We start from the raw sequence: 19,316 nt of genomic DNA on the forward strand, positions 1-19,316 counted from the left end.
CTGCCCAAATTCGGAGCTGACAGGAGCACGTCCGGGGCGAGCTGTACCGTTAGGCTACAGCGCTGCTCTGCGTCCGGCCAGGGTGCGGTCCGGGTTAGAGAGCAGGACGAAGGCACCCCCACCACGAAGGCACCTCCGCGGCCACGCACAAAGCTCTGTCGTCGTCTGCTGAGCCCTGAGAGAGGACAGAGAGGTGCTGAGCAGTTTTTTTTTTTTTTTTTCATGACCTGAATTTGGTAACAGCTTTAATAGTCTCATTAGAAATGAGTTACTATATGACTAGTAAGTGAAATATTGCATGCTTATTTATAGCGTTTCATGTTCTTTAACTACACACACACACACACACACACACACTCCTTACTCCCTTGATTGCTAGATTTTTTTCCCCTCCTATAGCCGAGAGGGTCGATTTAAGAGAAAGAAGAGTCCGAGTGTGTGTAAATGGTTTCTGGGCTCCAAACGGCATAGTTAGCCCAGAACTTCCAGCCCTGATCTGGGAAAAGAACATTTGATGCCATCAAAGGGCTGCAGATTGAAACCAGATGTGCTTGCCTCGGTTCTTTCCATGCATTTAATTAAGGAGCCAGGATGGAGGAGACTTTTTCATCATTAGTCCACCCTCTCCCCCTCCTCCTTCCACTCCCTCCCTCTCCCTGGGGGCCGCCTGTACCCCCGACCGGGAGCCCAGAGCCCCGCCAGCGCCGCGCAGTGCGCCGCGCAGGTCGCTCAGTCTCGGCAGAACCCGCTCTAGGCGATAAACATCTGTTGGCGTCCGGGCACCGCCAGTAGGACGCGCGTGGGGATGGGCCGGCGCAGAGCCGGGGCGCGCGTGCGTGTCCGGGTTGCCTTCTGCCGAGACTGCCAGCTCCGCCGCCTCCGAGAGAAGCCCTTTGCAGCGCGAGCTTCTGCCATCCACTGGGGTGGCAGCTACTGAACCTAGCGAAGGCACCCCGCGCCCTGCCCTGTGTCCTTCGGGGAAAGACAGAGGGGCCCTTCTCTCTCCCCCACCACGCCGCGGCGGTTTGTCCCCACGTCCCACGGCTAATCGGCCTTTCCGAGACCGGTGAAGCAGATTCTCGCTTCTCCCTCCTCTCATATTCTCCACACCCTTTACACAGTTGCATTTCTCTGCGACCCGGCACCGGCCGAACTGCCCTTTCAGACAAAGGTCTGGGTAAGGGGTCAGGACTTCTGGCATCCCGAAACAGGCTGTTTCCACCTAAGACCCAGCGACTTCCGTCAGTTGGGGGCACCTCGCCCTTTGAAGGGAGTTAACTTTGTCCCAGTGTGCAAGCGCATGGCTAGAGACCAAGGAAAAACGGGTCCTAGATGAGCACTTAGAAGCCATGGTCAGACGTCTCCACTTATTTTAGCCACTTTCTTCCAAAGGGATCAGGCGCGTTTTGAAAATCGCCTACTGTTAATACCAACCAATCGTACCAATACCAGCTAGGATGCTAACGGTTTCAACAAAAACATCTGGACATACTTGCTAAACATTTGTCGACTAAATATGTTTATATATGATTTTCTATGCGCAACATTTACCCAAAATGTCTCTCGGGCTGAAAATTCAAATGCAAACCAACTGCGCAAGGCTTCTCCAGCCCTGGCAGAGTAGCTCCAGCCTCAGCTCAAGAAGCCAGAGGCCGGGAACCCTCGCTCTAGCAAAGGGTGTGGCTTTTGAAGACTATGGGGGCACAGAATGTACTCCCAACGCTCTGAGTTGGAATTCAAGGGCAGAGTCTTAGCGTGCTCAGGGAAAGGGACAGGTTTGCAGCCACCCAGGAAGGAAAGGCAGGCGACAGGGTCCCCTCCCAACACTGGGTGTTTTCTGGGCATGCCAGGAAGGTTGCCGGAACTCAAAAGTTTCAAGGGACCCTTCACCACTCAAGAGAGGCTTCTCCTTGCGGACTACCCCCATATGTCTCAGCTATAGGGTCTAAGCTGCAGTGTCCTCCTGCCCCCACATCACCCAGCACTGGGAGTCCGGCAGCCCGGTGGGCTGCATTCGACACATCCGCTAGGAAGCAAATTCTCAAGGCAAGCAACACCCTCAAAATTGTCCCCCCCATCACCTGTTTTTATTTGGGGGGTGAGGTATTTGTGTGCTTTCTTTTGTTTTTCCTATGAACAATTAAAAATGTATTGGATCTGCACTGATTATGTTTATACACAACATTTGAAATTTGTTGAGATTCTGGATTGTAATTTAAAACTATCAGGACAATTCTACAGGGAAATTCAAAACAGTACATTTACCCAGTAAGGAACCAAAGGTGCATCAAATGCATTTACAGAATGGCGCCAGGCTGTCACTCTTCCCAGCACTCCCAGCTGCAGGCTGGGGAGATTCCTTCCAAAGCCCAAAGGTCACTGCGCCTATCCTTTCTACTTCCAGGCTTCAGTCAGTGCTCCTTAGAGGGGTGGACCAAAGTTCTCCAGGCTCAGGTTGCAGTTACCCAAGAGAGCCAAGTGCCTCCAGAATTCGAGAAGGAACATATGGCAGAAAGATGTCCGGAGAGGAGAAACTGTCTGACAGCACAGGCTCATCTCCCAAGCAGGCAGCAGGCCTGGTCTGGGAACTTGGAAGGCCCTAGAGAAAAGTGGCCTGCCGCTGCCCCTGTAGTTCCTTAATCACTCCTTTGCTTTCCCTATGTAACTTCCTCTTAGGAATAGTTGGAAGGAAAACATTTCTAGCTTAAAATCTTTGAACATGTGTAGGCCTTCCTTCAGATTTAGCTTTGACTTCCACCCATCAATCAATATTTATTAAAGTTTGAAGCCCTGGATGATGTAACTAACCAGAACCCTCTTCCTCAGGACCCTTCCAGCTTCTGAGAGTGGCTTTCCAACCATTCCTTCTGGTCCCGCCCCCCCCTTTAGAATGATTCCCATTTGGGAATTCCTCTCCAGGTAAGTGGGAGTGAAGCTGGGACTAAGAAGAAGTTGCCAAGAAACCAGACAAAGGTAGGAAGGAGGTTCGATTCACAGCCTTGTGCCTTGGGTGGTCCTACCCAGAGGTTTGGTACTGATTACTGTCCAGGGCTTCCCTGGCACTAGAAGCTGGCAGAAGTCTGCCTCATCTGGCTAACAGAATGCCCCCACCCTCTGCTTCTCTTCTAACTAGAAGCCAGGAGCTGCACTCCCTGACATGTTAATAAGCAGACAGGTAATCACATATGACAGGCCACAGGTTACATGACACACAAAGAAGACGGTTTCCCCCCAATACAAACATGCTGTGGGGTGGAAACCCTCTCTTGCTCATGGTTAAGAATCTAGTAAATATTCATTAACAATGAAACAGGAAAGAGTGAAACGCAAGATGGATTCTGCAGGTGCCCAATTTTTAAATGTTTTTGAAGAGGAGACTTTAGGCCCGACTGCTCCTTTGCCCTTCCAATTCTGGTTCTTGTAATCATAAGTGACATTTTAGAAACATTCTTCCTGTTGGAAGAATGGCCAAATGTTTTCCACCCATGCCCATGGCCAAATGTTTTCCACCCATGCCCAACTCCATCCAATAGCCATATCACATTATTTTGAATTTTTTTTTTTCAATACTGAAAGCAAACAGGAATAATCACATTTCCAAGGAGTGAGTGGTAGTTCTATCACAGTATGGTAAGCCCAGCTAATTCAATTGGAACCTAATGCAGTTTCACTGCACCCATCTGCTCCTCTAACCACTGGACACTGGCTTTGTAAACACCATTGGGACAGCGTTAGCTAAAGGCCCCAGTGGCTGCATATTGGCAATGTAGTAAGTATTCCTTAGGCATTATTCCACTAAACACCTCTGCTGTAATAGACAGTGTCAAGCACTCTCTTTTCAAAATTCTCCTCCTGTACCTTATGCCCTTATTTCTTGAACCACTGCCTTTTGGCCTGCCTAGAGTAGATTTTCCCCTTTTAACTACTGATCTTCTCCAGAGTTCTGTCATCCTTACTGTCCATCACAATAAATAAGTTGTCTTTTTAGAAGATCTCATACATTTTCATGGGTTAACTAATGCTTGTTGTCAACATGTCTAAATTTTAAGTCCAAGGGTTGATTACCTATTTACTCTGTTGCCTTGGACAAAATGGAAAAGTTACCACTCTCAATTTACTCATTCAAATAAGACTAATCATGAAACCAACAACATATATTTATGCAAATTAAGTGAAAGTGCATGCAGTCCATTTAACCCAGTGTTTAGCATATAGCAATCCTTTAAAATTAAGACAGCTACCTTCTTGCTGGATATGCACATTTATTAAACCAACTTAAACTTAACCCCCCAAACTGACTAACCATCTTCTCCCCACTCTCCTCCTCATTCTTAGTAGAAAACCAAGGAATTATCCCAAATTCCTCCCTCTTAACACCACCTCCAGCTTATCCAGCTAATCACTGGAGTCTATCTATTTTTTTGTCTAGCTATCACACTGTCCCTGCAACAAAATGATCGACAAGTGCTTATGAAATTGGAACTGAAGATTAAGTAATACTGGAGCAGGTGAATCAACCATACTACACGTGAGTATAGAGGTATGACATTAGGTATGCTTATGTTATATAAGCACACATCAATTAGTGGTAAAAGGATGTTGCCAGATGCCCTCAGAAGAAGACTGAGTGTAGGTACCATACCTTCTCTGCCCAGAGGAAACCAAGCCTTACTCACCAGGTTAATTCAAATGTACCACAAATAGCTGTTGGGAGGATTAAGAAGGAAAATAAAGGGAAGTGCTTCATCATAGTCAGTACTCAACAGCTGTTAGTTCCCTTCCTCTGTTCTTTCCCTCATACTCAGGTGGTCCAGGTTATAGGTTCTTTTGGACTAGAAGAATATGTGGCTCAATTCTTAATAGTTCTGGAAAGGATTTTAGGAAAATCCTTTAAGGATGGGCATATGCAGGTAACTAAGAGGCTTAAAACTGGGAATGGTTCTAGGCAAGCAGCAGCACATAAAGCCACCAGGGAAACAATTTCTGATCCCTCAATCCCCTGCAGGAAGAGAGTTTATTCCTGGTGGGATTGTTGTGTCTTACTCTGGGAATTAAAGAATCTGCATGCTCTCTAGATTCTTGGCCCTATAGAAGACATCTGGGTAGAGATCCCAGGCTGGCATGTTAGAGATGAAGAAGGATATTTAGTAAGGACAGTAAAATCAATGTTACAGGGAGATATATTTTAACTTTGTATGTATCTATTAATGAGGCTTCCAAAAATAAACCTCGAGATCCCTAAGTTTTGGACCCTGGATCTCTGTTTATAGGCTCGGCAGAAGTAAGGTAGAATCTTACAAGACAATTATAAAATGCTTTAGGCCTGAGTAGGTTTGGCTGGTTGAACCCTGTGCGGTCTTGGGCTGACTTTACTGCTTATTTATGGCGTATCCAGTGGGTGAGCCACTCTGGATAACCTTCCTTGGCTTATTGCTCCCATAAATCTGGAGCCCAGCACAGGCTACTTCTCTACCTGCTTTCCTCCCCCAAATCCTGCCACAAATCTCTAATTTTCTAAGCAGACCCCTCCCCTCCTCTCTCGGTTCTCCACTTGTCCTAAAATGCTAGCTCATGAGTAAATAGCCAGGCTGGTTGAAGTTGCTTTTCTAATCACACCTGTTAGGTTAAGTACATATTTTTACCCTCCTTTTTTCCTGTTTTTCTTCTGTTAAATATACTTTCATCTGTCTTTTATCAAGTGTTGCCACACAATAAATAATGGTAACAAAATTTTGGAGACTTTTTTTCTTGTCTGCCTCAAAGGGAGGCACTGAGATAGTGCGAATGTCACCAAGTGTAAAAGGCAAGGTTGCCTTCAAGACCCTTTGTACTCTCATTACCTCCATTATCTTTTCCTACTATTTTTATCTTGCTATTTATCACCTCAAACAAGGATTTAAATAGTAGAGTTGAGAAACTTGATTTTTTTAAAAAATGAAATAATATATTATTTTAAATATTCTGTAGATCACAAACCTACTACTTCTATGCTCTAAGTCACTATATACCTCTCTTGTGTGGTATGTGCCTTTGTATTTTAGGAATCCACTGCCCACTCTGCAGGAAAGCATAGGAACTGCCTCCCCCAGCACACACAAACTCACTGTAAACGAACTCACTGCAAATGAACTCACTGCCCACTTTATAAAAGTACAATGTGATTATGTACAGTACATATACTTACTAATTGTTACTACCATACTGGTTTTCATATCTAACATGTCGCACGCTTTTCATTCTTTCTTGGAGTATACACCTACTTATAAACAATAAAAAAGCTTACTTAAGATGGTATGCTGTGCTAAACACACGGCCTCACATAGCTCATCTTGATCACATCACGAACCCACATCAAGTGATCTACCCCTGCCATCTAGATTTGTGTAAGTACGTGCATGGATGTTTGCACAATGATGAATCACCTAATGTTGCACATCTCAAAAGACATCCCTGTGCTTAAGCCACACAGGACTATATAGTAATAATTTTATTAAAAACAAATAGTCTGACTATACCAATACAAAGGCCTTAAGTGCTGTGCCACTATAGGCTGCTAGGAGAGTCAAAGAGAAGTGGAGAGCAAATAAATGAAAAGAACACTTCATGCAAGCAGTAGCAAAATGACATTAGCATCCCATAACATAGGCTTAAAAATAAGAAGCATGTTAGAGATGAAGAAGGATATTTACTAAGGACAGTCAAATCAATGTTATAGGGAGATATATTTTAACTTTGTATCTATCAATGAGGCTTCCAAAAATAAACCTCAGAAATTGGCTAAACCAAGAGGAAAAATATACAATCATAAAGGATATTTAATATGCCTATCTCCATATCAGGCAAGAAAAGAAAAACAGAAATCTGTTAAAAAGATGAATATCTCGGGGCTGAGGTTGTGGTAGAGCACTTGCCTAGCATGAGGCATTGGGTTCGATTCTCAGCACCACATACAAATAAATAAAATAAAGGTCCATTGACAACTAAAAAAAAATATTAAAAAAAAAGATGGATACCTGGAAAACACTTGACCCACCTGACAAACGCAGAACACTGAAGTCAATAGTGGCAGATTGTACGTTCTTCCAAACTCATAGGTGAACTTACCCACAATGTTAATGACCATAGGCTGAGTCATAAACAAGTTTCTAAAGTATTGACACTAGTCAATTAAGTCATTAAGCTAGAATTCAAATGGAATTAAGCTAAACATCAATTAAAAAAATGAATGCTTGGAAATTAAGCTGTTCAGTTCCATTAACCATTGGTCAACGGAAGAAATTAAGATGTAAATTAGAAACATTGTGAACTACATGACAGTGAAAATCCCATATATCCAACTTACAGAATGCAGTTAAGTGAGTACTTAATGAGGATTTTATAGTCTTGAGATATAGTAGGAGAAAAGGACTAAAAGACTGTGATCCAAATATCCATTTCAAAAAATCTCAAAATTCTGCAGATTGAACACTAAGAAAATGGAAGAAAGAAAACAATAAAGGGAAGAGTTGAAAATTAATATTGTAGGGGAAAAAGGTATAATGGAGAACATTTGTGAAGCTAAAAGTAGGTACTTCAAATAGACCAAGAGAAGCAATAAATTCTTAGAGAGTCTGAGAAAGAATAAGAGAAGAATAAATTACTGATATTGGGCAACAAGGGAACATTGATATCAACCTGTAGATTATCCATATCTCTTTTCTCCTTGCTTGCTCCCTCCCTCCCTCCCTCCTTCCCCTTCTGGCAGGAGGGGAGAACCCAGGGCCTTGCTCCTCAAAGGGAAGTGCTCTCTCATTGCCCCAGTCCTCAAATAAATCCTTAGAGAGGATCATCAATGATTTTATTCTAATAAATTTGAAAATTCAGAAGAAATGTGCACATAAAAATTATCAAAATTAACACAAATAATTAAAACATATAAGTAATTTTTATATCTTTTCAAGAAATTGAATGTGTAATTTTCCCTACAAAAGACCCTCAAGCTCAGATGGCAGTAAGGGTCAATAATTCCAATGATTTTAAAAATAATAGTAACATTATAAAAACTCTGAGGAAGAATAAAGAAAGAGGAAATGCTTCTCAACTTATTTTATGAGACCAATATAATCTTTACAACAGTATCAAAAGGAGACATTACAAAAAAATGAAATCACACAAAAATTGCAGACTAATTTTTACAAATAGACATGAAACTTCTAAACAAAATACTAGCAAATCTAATAAAATTATACAAAGCCTAATACTTAACACTCTAGTTGAGTGTATTTTAGGAATGCAAGGTTGATTAAATATTCAAAAATCAGCCAATGTGATTCACCACTTTGGAATGAAAGGGAAAAATTACATGTTAATCTCAAATGATGAAATAAAAGCATGATACAATTCTGCATTTATAAATGTATTGGAATTGGTGAGTGCATCATCCTTCATATCTTCTAACATCTCTTTGTTGTATTTTGAATGACTTCCTCAGATCTGTTTTCCAATTTATTTGCTATTTCTTTAGCAAGATCTGGTCTGCTGTTCCACCCATCTATGTAATCATTTTATTTTAATGACTATCAACATTAATTGACTTGTTCATACTCTCCTGTTTTTCCCTAATGTCTTCTATTATTTCTTTAATTTTTTAATACTTTGAATATATTTACTCTCTTTAAGATTGATTTATTATCATTCTTGAACATAAAAAAAATTTCCATTTGTGTATTCAATGACTTTTCTTCAAGGTAGCTTATTCATTTGTGATGTTTGTAATTTTTTATAAGGAATTATAAAAACAATTGCTAAAATGGCTTTTTTAAAAATCAAATTTGACCAAAATCTTGACAAAATAACATGGAAAATAAAAGCATGGAGTGAAATAATTCTAAGGCCTTTGTGAGGAAGATAAAGAAAATGGTTAATTTTAGACTTTCTTAAATTTAGTTAAATTAAGTTGTATGTTACAAATTTGAGGTTAACCACCAAAAGAATATAAATAGAACATATAATTTCAAATCCACAAGGGGAAAATAAAAAGTTAAGAAAATACAATACAATCAATAGGAAGAAGAAAATAAGAAAATGTGAGGGTACATAGTTAATATAAAACATTAAGCTAAGCATATCAGCACCCATAGTAGTACACACAGATCAAGCTCATTATCCATAGTTAGTCAGAAAAGATTTAAAGGGAAAAATCCAGCATTGTAATACCAATGAATGACATATTTAAACCAAAATCATAACTAAAGACAGAAAAACAGGGCAGCAGAACTATTAATAAGTACACAATTTAAATAACTGTTTTAGTCATAAGATAGAATACTATACAGCAGCTAAAAGTAAATGATTGTTCTACGTCAATATTTGTACATCTCTACACTGATTGATCTGTAGGACTATTAGCATAGTTTTTAAAAATAGCATTGAATAAAATGTGCACAAGTATATATCAGTATGGTAACATTTGTATGGTGATTTAAAAACACAAGGCAATACTGAATATTGTTCCTGGGTTTGTGTACTTGTAAAAGTTTAAAAATACAGAATTGCCAGGTTAACACCAAATTCATGATAGTGCTTGCCTTTATAGAAGGAAAGGGGAAAATAACAGGACAGGACAGAAAACAGAACAGAAAACAAAAATACTTCAACTTCATAATGTTTTATGTTTGCCAAAAAAGATAAGAGTGAAGAATATAATGATAAATACTTCACAAAGTAGTAATAATAAACAGTACCAAATACACCTATATTGTGCAAACAAACACGCACACTATCCCACCTTCATATGTAACCAAAGCTGTACCCAGACAAATCTAATGCCTTCAATATGGTTTTAAATGCCTTACCAATGAACCAGGAAAAATGACAATCGACTCCCTAGGAGTAGCTGGAAATCAAAGCTGTCTTAGTCAGCTGTTTTCACTGCTGTGACTGAAAGACCTGCCCAGAACAACTGTCGAGAAGGAAGAGTTTATTTAGGGGCTCATGATTTCAGAGATCTGAGTCCATAGACAGCTGGCTCCATTCCTCGGGGCTCCAGGTGGGGCTGAACATCATGGTGAAGAGTATGGTACAGGGCAGCAGCTCCCATAAGGATCAGGAAGCAGAGACTCCTCTAACCAGATACAAAATACACACTCCAAAGGCACGCCCCCCCATGCCCACTCCCCAATCACACCTACAGGCCTCCAGTTACCACCCAGTTAATCCCGTTGGGATTAGTTCACAGTTTGGGTCAAGCTGTCATAACCCAATTGTTTTTCCTCTGAACCTTCTTGCATTGTCTCACACAAGAGCTGTGGGGACACCTCACATCCAAACCATCACAAAAGCTAAGGAACACAAAGGAGCAGATGTATTAAAAACAGAATTTACAGAATTTAATACTACTACTACTAATAATTTAATAATTTGCAAAGGAGAGAATAAATAACTCTAAGAGTTAGCAACGGTTAAAATTCATTGACTTCTCTTACCTCAGCCAAATGCCATACTGTACTGCAGTTGTATGACCCTTTGGAGGGATTTAAATTTTGCATGATTTGTAATCCCCAAATCTTTGGTTTGTTTCATTTTTTTTTAAAGCCACTGACCTAATCTCTGCTCTCCACCTCTCAGCTGGAGACACTCTTGGTCTTGATGGGACCAAGCCTTGGAAAACTGGCCTGTCGCGGTGGAATTGGGGAACCTTTCTCTGGGATTTGGGATAGCGTCCTGCTTTCTTTCTCCACGGCATCACACTCACACAGTCATGCAAGGACAACCTCTGACACACAGAAGAGCCATCACTGCAGGTGCAAGATGCTTTCTTTCTTTTACAGAATAATATATTGTAGTTGGGCACAATACCTTTATTTATTTATTTTTAGGTGGTGCTGAGGATCGAACCCAGGGCCTCACAGGTGCTAGGCGAGCGCTCTACCACTGAGCCACAGCCCCAGCCCGCAAGATGCTTTCTTAATGAATATTGCCTCCTTGCTGGGAACCCAGAGACCTGCTGTGTTTGCCACTTTTTAGTTATTAGTCAATATCTGAGGGCACCCAAGGATTCTATTCCATACTTAACCTTCTCTGGAGCAGAAAGCAAGTGCTTTAACAGCTGTGTGTGTGTGTGTGTGTGTGTGTGTGTTTTCTTTGGGGGCAGATAGAGGCCAAAGAAACCACAAAAAAGTCTAAGTCACAGCTCTTCCTTCACTTATGTAAGGATTACAGAAGCAGGTGCACCGTGTTTGTTTCTTCTGGGTGTGAAATAGGGGCCTCCAAATTTTCATATTAACAATTCATTTATATTTCATTCAGAAAACTGCATTGACCTAATCTCTGCTCACCACCCTGATTGGAAATGTCCTTCCTTGGCCTTGATGTCAGCCCAGTGAAACTGGAGAAATTAGAACACTTATATAGATTGGGGGCAGTGCGCATATTAGGGAAAATAGTATAGAGGCTCCTGAAAAAGTTAAAAGTATAACTATCATGTAACTCCCTCCCAGGATATATTCCAAGTATGTGAGATCAGTATGTCAAAGAGTTATCTGCATTCTCCTGCTATTTATAGCATTATTCACAATAGTTATGACATGGAATCAAACTAAGTGTCTATCGTTGATGAGTGGATAAAAACACACGGTATATACCTAGTGGAAGGTTACTACTGGAGACTAGGGCAGTGGAAAGATCTGGAATTTGTTGGTTGAAGGACACAAGATTTCAATGAATTAAGTTCATGGTAGCTATCACCATGGTGACTATAAGAAAAATATAATGTAGATTTGAAAATTGCTGAGAATAGATTTTAAGTTCACACCACTAAAAAAAAAAAGTATGCGAAGTAATTCACATAATTTAACTTAGCTTGATTTAGTCATTCCACTGTGTGTGTGTGTACGTGTATGTGTGTGTACATATACATATACTCACATATATATATAACATGTTTCACACCATAAATATATATTCTTTCTTGTCAGTTAAAAATAAATAAAATGAAACTGAAAAAATTCACAAGCAATCTCTATCGTCCTGTGGACAGAATGAAAGCTGTTGTCTTGGCTATGCTATAAAATTACTCTCAAAGGCACCCATGATGGACGCTCTGCCTTGCTATCTGATTCATATTAGCATGTGGACCTACTAAGTGAAGGGTCACAGCTGCATGGTGTAGTTGAAGTCTATGGCAAACTGAAATCCTCGTTGGAAACATTCTGAATTCCTAGGAGCCAAAAAAGGTCCAACAGAAGGACTTCAGTGTCTTAGGGGTCATGGTATTCCTCTGAGCTCCTTATTTGTCATTATTTTCCTTGTTCCCTTGGGTTTCTGCAGTTTTATACTCAGCTCATTAGATGGGGGTCTAATCTACAGTAGGTTTTGCAGCAAAAAAGTATAAGATGCTGAAGATTTCCATGTTCTGTGTATATTAATTTCCTGAAGATGACCATTTCTGTTAAAAGAGACTTAGATAAACATTCTCTCAAACAATTTGAATGATAGGTTTGTTTTATCTTTGGTTTTAAAGAAGAGCATAAGGATCCAATAAAAGTGAAAATATATACAAATTTCCTATAAAAGAAATGTTGTAAACCCCACAGCCACCACCAAATCAATTTAATTTTAAGACCTCTGGCTCACAAGATGAAAACCATAGGCTTCAGTTGTTCTGAACTTCTCCATCCTGGGTCACACCACAGTTCTCAGCTCTTCCATAGGGTGAGGGTGGGGGGATGGGCATCTTGACTTGGCTCTTTCTGCCACATTCCTGACCTTTGGGATGTCTGCTGTGCACAAGGCCTATTCAGTACCAACAGGTTCCTTCTGCTCCTGTCATGTGCGTAGCATAGAATCCTTTCTTGCTGAGGCTGCCTGCTGAGGACTGCTCAGCCATTTCCTCTTGCAGGTTCCAGAACATTCTTGTAGCCCCTGAGAAGCAGGATGTAGGTCTCTTCCGTTCTAAGACTTCACAGATCTCTGACTTCTCTTTCCATTCCCCTAGCTCAAGGGGACAGCAATATAATGGAAATCATTTCCATTGTGTCCATATTGTCAAATGTTCTTTCTACCTCCTCAGCAAACTCCATAACCAATGAATTCTCCTAAATTTGGGCTTTTAGGAAACACTAGGCAGAACTTTGGTCTATTTTTGCTCATTTCCCTATCCTGTATTGTATTTCTGAGGTAATGAGAGAAGGACTAGAAGTCTTGGATGTGGAGAAGGTAAAAAATACAGAAAAAGATAAGTTAATATAAAAATAGAATTCCAGGCACACGATTGAGGTTCAAGTGGTCTCAAACCAGTTACACCTTCATGCATTGACTGACAGTCAACACCAGAGTTCATACCATCCACGAAGACACATCCAATCGAAACTTCTTCCTTATCTTGCTGGGTAGAAAAACTCAGTACAATCTGAGTTCATTAAAATGATCGACAGCTATTGTTGTTTTCTGATAACAGTATGAGCAAAATCACACTTCATTCAGACTCTGGCACCTCGGGGATTTCCCAGTGCTTCACTGCGACCCTGCTTTCTAGAATTTGTATGGAGTTTGTATATTGGTGATGTCCTTGTTGGAGCATTAGCAAAGACTAACCCAACAGAAAGCACTCTATTCTATTCAAACATCAGGATTTGTGGTAAAAAAGAAAAAACATATATTGAAAAATTGTAGTTGCTATCCAGAAAACTGTATGCCTTGGTCTGTGTTGTAGTTGCCTCATGAAAGATGTATTTATCAAAAATATTTTTTTTTAAGGAAGGACTCCAGCTTTCTTGGGATCACTTTCTTCCACACTTTTCCTCTCTCACAAAAGGCAGCCATTCCTGAGCTGCCCCATCATTTACCAGGAAAAAAAGTCATCCTGTGGAATTTAGCTTACCAGAATAAGAATTCTTTTAGACTTTTAAGCAGCTACTGATTTCAGAATTTCTGTTCTCACATCACGATGAATATAAGTAATGCTGCTAAAAGACAATACTTATCTGACACAGTGGGTACCAACACTCAACACAGATTATAGAAGACACTGGGATATTATTTACCCATCTCTCCGCAACCATGTCATTTAGGCACAGTTGGACAAATAAATGGTCACTATTATCTTAGAGAACAAACTATCAGCAACTTCATGAGCATGGTTTATAATTTTTGATATCACAAACTAGATTTCTGGTTTCTAGCTCAGCATGTAGGGAACTTGGAAAATGTCAATCTTATCCTGAAAACAAGGAAAAAAAGATGAACAAAGTGAAAATCAGCAATTCTTCTTGTATCCATCAGAAAATTGGGGTCATGTGGAAAACCACTGCCCAAAATTGGAGAGGCAGGGATGACAGAGAATCACAAGTTAGCAGAGCCAAAGCGCAGGAATCAACTTCTACAAGAACCGGTACGAACACAGGAAGTTTTACACTATGACTGACAGATTGCTGAGGATCCTGTGGACAAGTTTGGGAGTTAAAAACCCCAGAGAGGCCTAGTCTTAGGGGAGCACCTATGCTTAGTAAGTTTACCTCCAAGAGCCCTAGCAGGGTAGGGGAAAAATCTGGTAAAACTCTTCTGTTTCCAGCAGGAAAGGATAAAAGTTGCATTTAAATTCACCCAGAGCATCAACAGGGCCTGCTCTCAGAGAAATAATTTACCTGAGTCTAAACAGCTGTGGTTTTTACCAAAACCTAACTGACCAGGAGAAGGGAAATATCCGACTCCAGTCCCCTCTAGCATTTCTCACTCACCCAAGGAGGAAAAGCTTGGAAAGTACTTGGGAAACTTACAGCTCAAGAACATGCTCATTAAAACCCCAGACCTAACAACAGGACCATAGGAAAGTTCCTCTCTCCCCACACCTTACCATGGCATCAGTACAATCCGCGGAGGACAACTAGGGAATGCAACCCACAGAACTACAGGTCTCAGACTCCATCTAAGAAGATACCTCTAGGGAAACAAAAAGACAACAGAGAGAACAGATACGAGGATACCAAAGGAAATTTTGACCCCTAATACCTACAGATACATCAAACATGAAGCACAGCCTAACTCCAAGTCTGAGGAACATAAAAATTTCACAAGATACCTATTTACCTATGTTTCATTATTCAGTATATTATGTTTTGATCTCAACAAAAAGTTGTAAAGTATACTAAAGGTCAGAAAACACAGTTTGAAGAGACAGAGCAAGCATCAAAACCAGACTCTCATCAGGGATGTTGAACTTATTAGACTGAAAATTTAAAACAACTATGACTAATATGCAGGAATCTGTAACGGAGAAAGATCTTTAATGCCTTTTCAGTGGATAACATGCAAGGACAGATAGGTGATTTAGGTGTAGGTGTGGATATTAAGAATCAAAAGGAGATTCTAGAAATCAAAAACACTAGCAAGAGTGGAGGATTCCTATTATTGGCTCTTCAAAAAAAAAATGAGCACAACTGAATAAATAATCTGTGAATTTGAAGAAATGTCAGTAGAACTTGTAAAATACATAGAGAAAAAGGAATGAAAAAGACAACAGAATATCCAAAAACCATGGATCTACTACAACATGTACAGCAAGGACATAATGGGATGGAAGAAAGAGAGTGGAAGAAGGGACAGAAGAAATATTTGAGGCAATCGTGACTGAGGATTTCTCACTCACCTATGGGGGAAAAGCTTGAAAAGTACTTGGGAAACTCACAGCTCAAGAATATGCTCATTAATTAATGACAGATACCAAACCAAAGATCCAGAAAGTGCAGAGAATATCAAGAAAGATGAAAACCAAAATGTAGACCAGCGCATATAATATTCAAGCTGGAGAAAATCAAAGATACAGAAGAAATCTTGAAAGAAACCAGAGGGGAAAAATTCTACCTAAAGAAGAACAAAAGTAAGAATTACACTGGACTTCCCAGAAACCATAACTAAGAGAAGAGTGAAGTGTATTTAATGGTTGGGGGAAAAAAACCATTTTAGAATTCTTTTTTTAGTTTATGTTTTATTGGTACATTGCAGTTTTACATAGTTATGGGGTTCATTTTTTCATACTCATAAATGGCTCCATTTCAATCCCCAGTATGTCCCCTTATCTCCCTCCTCCCTCCCAGATTGCCTTCCTCTACTTTCTTGACATTCCTCCTATTAATCTAGTTTTTAAAAATGGTATGAGATTATCCTTCAAAAGTAAAAGGAAATAAAAATTTTCTCAGACAAAAATTGGGGAAATTTGCAGTCAGCAGATCTGCTTTGCAAAAAAATATTAGAAGAAATTCTTCAGAAATAAGGAAAGTGATCTGTCAGAAATTTGAATCCTACCTGTATTCCTATTATAGATACAATATATGAAGGTAAACTATATAACAAAACAAAAGAAAAGTTTTATGTCCATACTTAAATCACTAGACAGACTGTCAGCAGAGTCATGAATAGTGATGGCAAGGTTTTCCTTTGTTCAAAATATTATTCACCTATCAATAATATAGGTCATTCCTAACGATTTAATGACAGCATGACTTATTTATTCAACAAATAATTATTAAACATAACATACTATATGCCAGACAAGAATAACTACTACTTCTAAAATGAGTATACAATTTCATTAATATAGAGAAATGCTACCTTAACAATTAATAATACAGGAAAATTACAGCACTTGAAGCAGTTGCTGTAAGTGGCATAGGCACAAAGTTAAGGGACACTTTCAAGGAAGCACCTGGCCTCATCTAGAGGTGTCAGGAAAGCTTCGGCAGAGAACACAGTGTTACAGCTGAGATCTAAACGGTAAGAGGAGTTTGCAAAGAGATGACAACAGTGTATGCGACTGTACGAAGAAGCATGGCAGGTACAGAGAATGCAAAGCGATTCAGCATCACTAGAATTCAGAAGGAGAAGAGTGGGAAATGACGCAGGACCAGTGAGCCATCAGATGGGAAAGGCCTTGCATGCCTGGCAACTGGACTGTTGTTCTGTGTGGACTTGCTTTTGTTTACCTATGGGCAACGTGGATTCACTGAAGAATAGTGGGCTCTGAAAACAGAAGCACTGAGTGATATCAACGGTCACTGTCACCAAGCCTCTGTTCTAAACCATTTACCTAGGACAATGCATTGAAGTGCCACACTCACAGCAAGGCCAGTGTGATTAAGCTATTCGTCTTAGGTCCTGCAGCTCGCTGGCAGTGCTGGGTAGGATGTGATGTAGACAGCTCGTGTTGACCCCTCTGATAGCTATGTGCAAGACAAAGGAGGTGGTGATAAACTAGGGCAATGGTCATGGCAATGGAGAAAAGGGATAGACAGTCCAAAAGACAGACCAATGAACGATTGAGTGTGTTGGGGCTCATAGAAGAAGGTCTAAGAGGTCACTGAGGGTCCTGACTTGGGGAAATGGAGATGACGACTTCATTCCTAAAACACGGAGTGCTGCTGGGAAGGAGATGGTTTTGAAATTACTTTATCCACTCATCTATTCATTCACTCATCTCTTCAGTCAATAGTGACTGCCTTCCTGCATTAGGCAATCTATTAAGTGTGGATAGACAATGTTGAATAAATCAGACAAAGTTCTCATATAGCTTACTGTCTAAAATTAAATTCAATTTTCAGAAATGCTAGGGCATCCATAGGCCATCAAGGTACACATGTCTACCCACAGACCAGAATATGAAGCTAGATAGTTGGCAGGAATCACAGATTCCCAAGGAGAAGAGAGTTTCAAAGAGAACAACAAATAGGATAAAATGCCTCTAAGAGGTATTTATAGCATGGGCCGATAGTGTCCCACTGGTGTTAGAGGAGGACTTAGGGACAAGCATGAATATGTCCTGGATATTGGTTCATTTGTGCTGACTCTTCATCATTTCTATATTAAGAGTCTTCACAGATATTCTGATATTGATCAACAATAGGTCCTTGGGTCTTCATTATATAAGCTCCCAGATACTATTGGGCCAAAGGGTCTTGTTATGTTGGGCAACTTGATGAAGTGTACTTCCACAGTAATTTGTTCAAATAGGAAATCTTCAAAACATATCTGCTAGAGTCTTCTATTTAAAAATGTTTCTCCCTATTTCTCCTAACATGTGATAATAGCCAAAAAATATTGAAAGCAATATTTCTTCTTTGGATAGTTGACATATTGGGTTGAATTTTCATTTGTAGTAAATCCCAATAATCATCAACTTGGATATAATTCTTAATTAAAGATATGGTTGATTCAGTTTGTCCACTCTAAATAGCAGAATTTTGGCCTTCAGCATCAGTGTGGCATGCCTCTTGTCCAAGTATATTTTGACTTTCAGCAAAGCACAGAAAATATGGCTCTGCTGCATATGTGGCCTCAGCTGAAGACACTTAAATGTCTCGGTATGACTTGACAGCTGAGGGTCATAATCATTTGAGACTCCTTACATGTCTGGCAATTGGTCTAAGATAAATCAAAGGCAGGACTCAGCTGGGGCTGTCACCTAGAGCTCCTACATGTGACCATGTGACCTTCGCATATGGCTTGGGTTTCCTCACAGCATGGTGGCCTCAGGATAGCTGAACTTCTTACATGATGGTTCAGACACATGAACAAGTATTCCAACAAACAAGGTGGAAACTGCATAGCCTAACCTCAGGGCCAGGGAGCATCACAAACTCACCTGAATGAAAAGGGGATGTAGAATCAACCTATTCATGGAAGCTCAACAAAGAATGTGTTTAGTAAACTTATCAGGGTTTTATGAGAATGAAATAAGAACAAAAATGATTAACTAAGGTTGACTCACTGTGTATTATGGTACAAGGATGGGATTGAACTTCAACTGGAAAGACTTGTGCTAGAGTTAGATTTCCAAAGATCAGATGTTATGCAAAAAGCATATTATCTGGATTTGTTCATTCATTCAAAAAATATCAAGAATACCATGGTGAAAAAAAAGAGTTCTTGTTCTTATGAAGCTTAAACTCTTGTAGGCTGATGGAGAGTAAGGAAATAGATGCTAAAGAAGCAATAGAACACATGAGCATGATGGTTCAAGACACAGATGTACAACCAAAGGAAAATCAGGGAGGAACCCTGAGCATTTGATAGGAAGCTCCATGCTAGACCGCGGGACCTGGTTTACCACAATCATAGAACCTGGGAAGCGAGCTACTTAAGATCTCAAAAATCTGTACACAGAGGGAAACAGCAGAGATGACACAGACTGAGTGCTTGACAACATTTTTAAGAAGCACAGAATGTAAAAATATATATATATAGCATTTAAGTTCAAATGTCAAACAAAAGATCATATGTGAAGCTAAAGAAAGGAAATGGAGCCATGGGTCAGAAGCAATGTGTGTCAGCACAAATGGGAATAGGGT

Source organism: Marmota flaviventris, chromosome 12 (assembly GCF_047511675.1).
Source record: "Marmota flaviventris isolate mMarFla1 chromosome 12, mMarFla1.hap1, whole genome shotgun sequence".
Classification (NCBI taxonomy): Eukaryota; Metazoa; Chordata; class Mammalia; order Rodentia; family Sciuridae; genus Marmota; species Marmota flaviventris.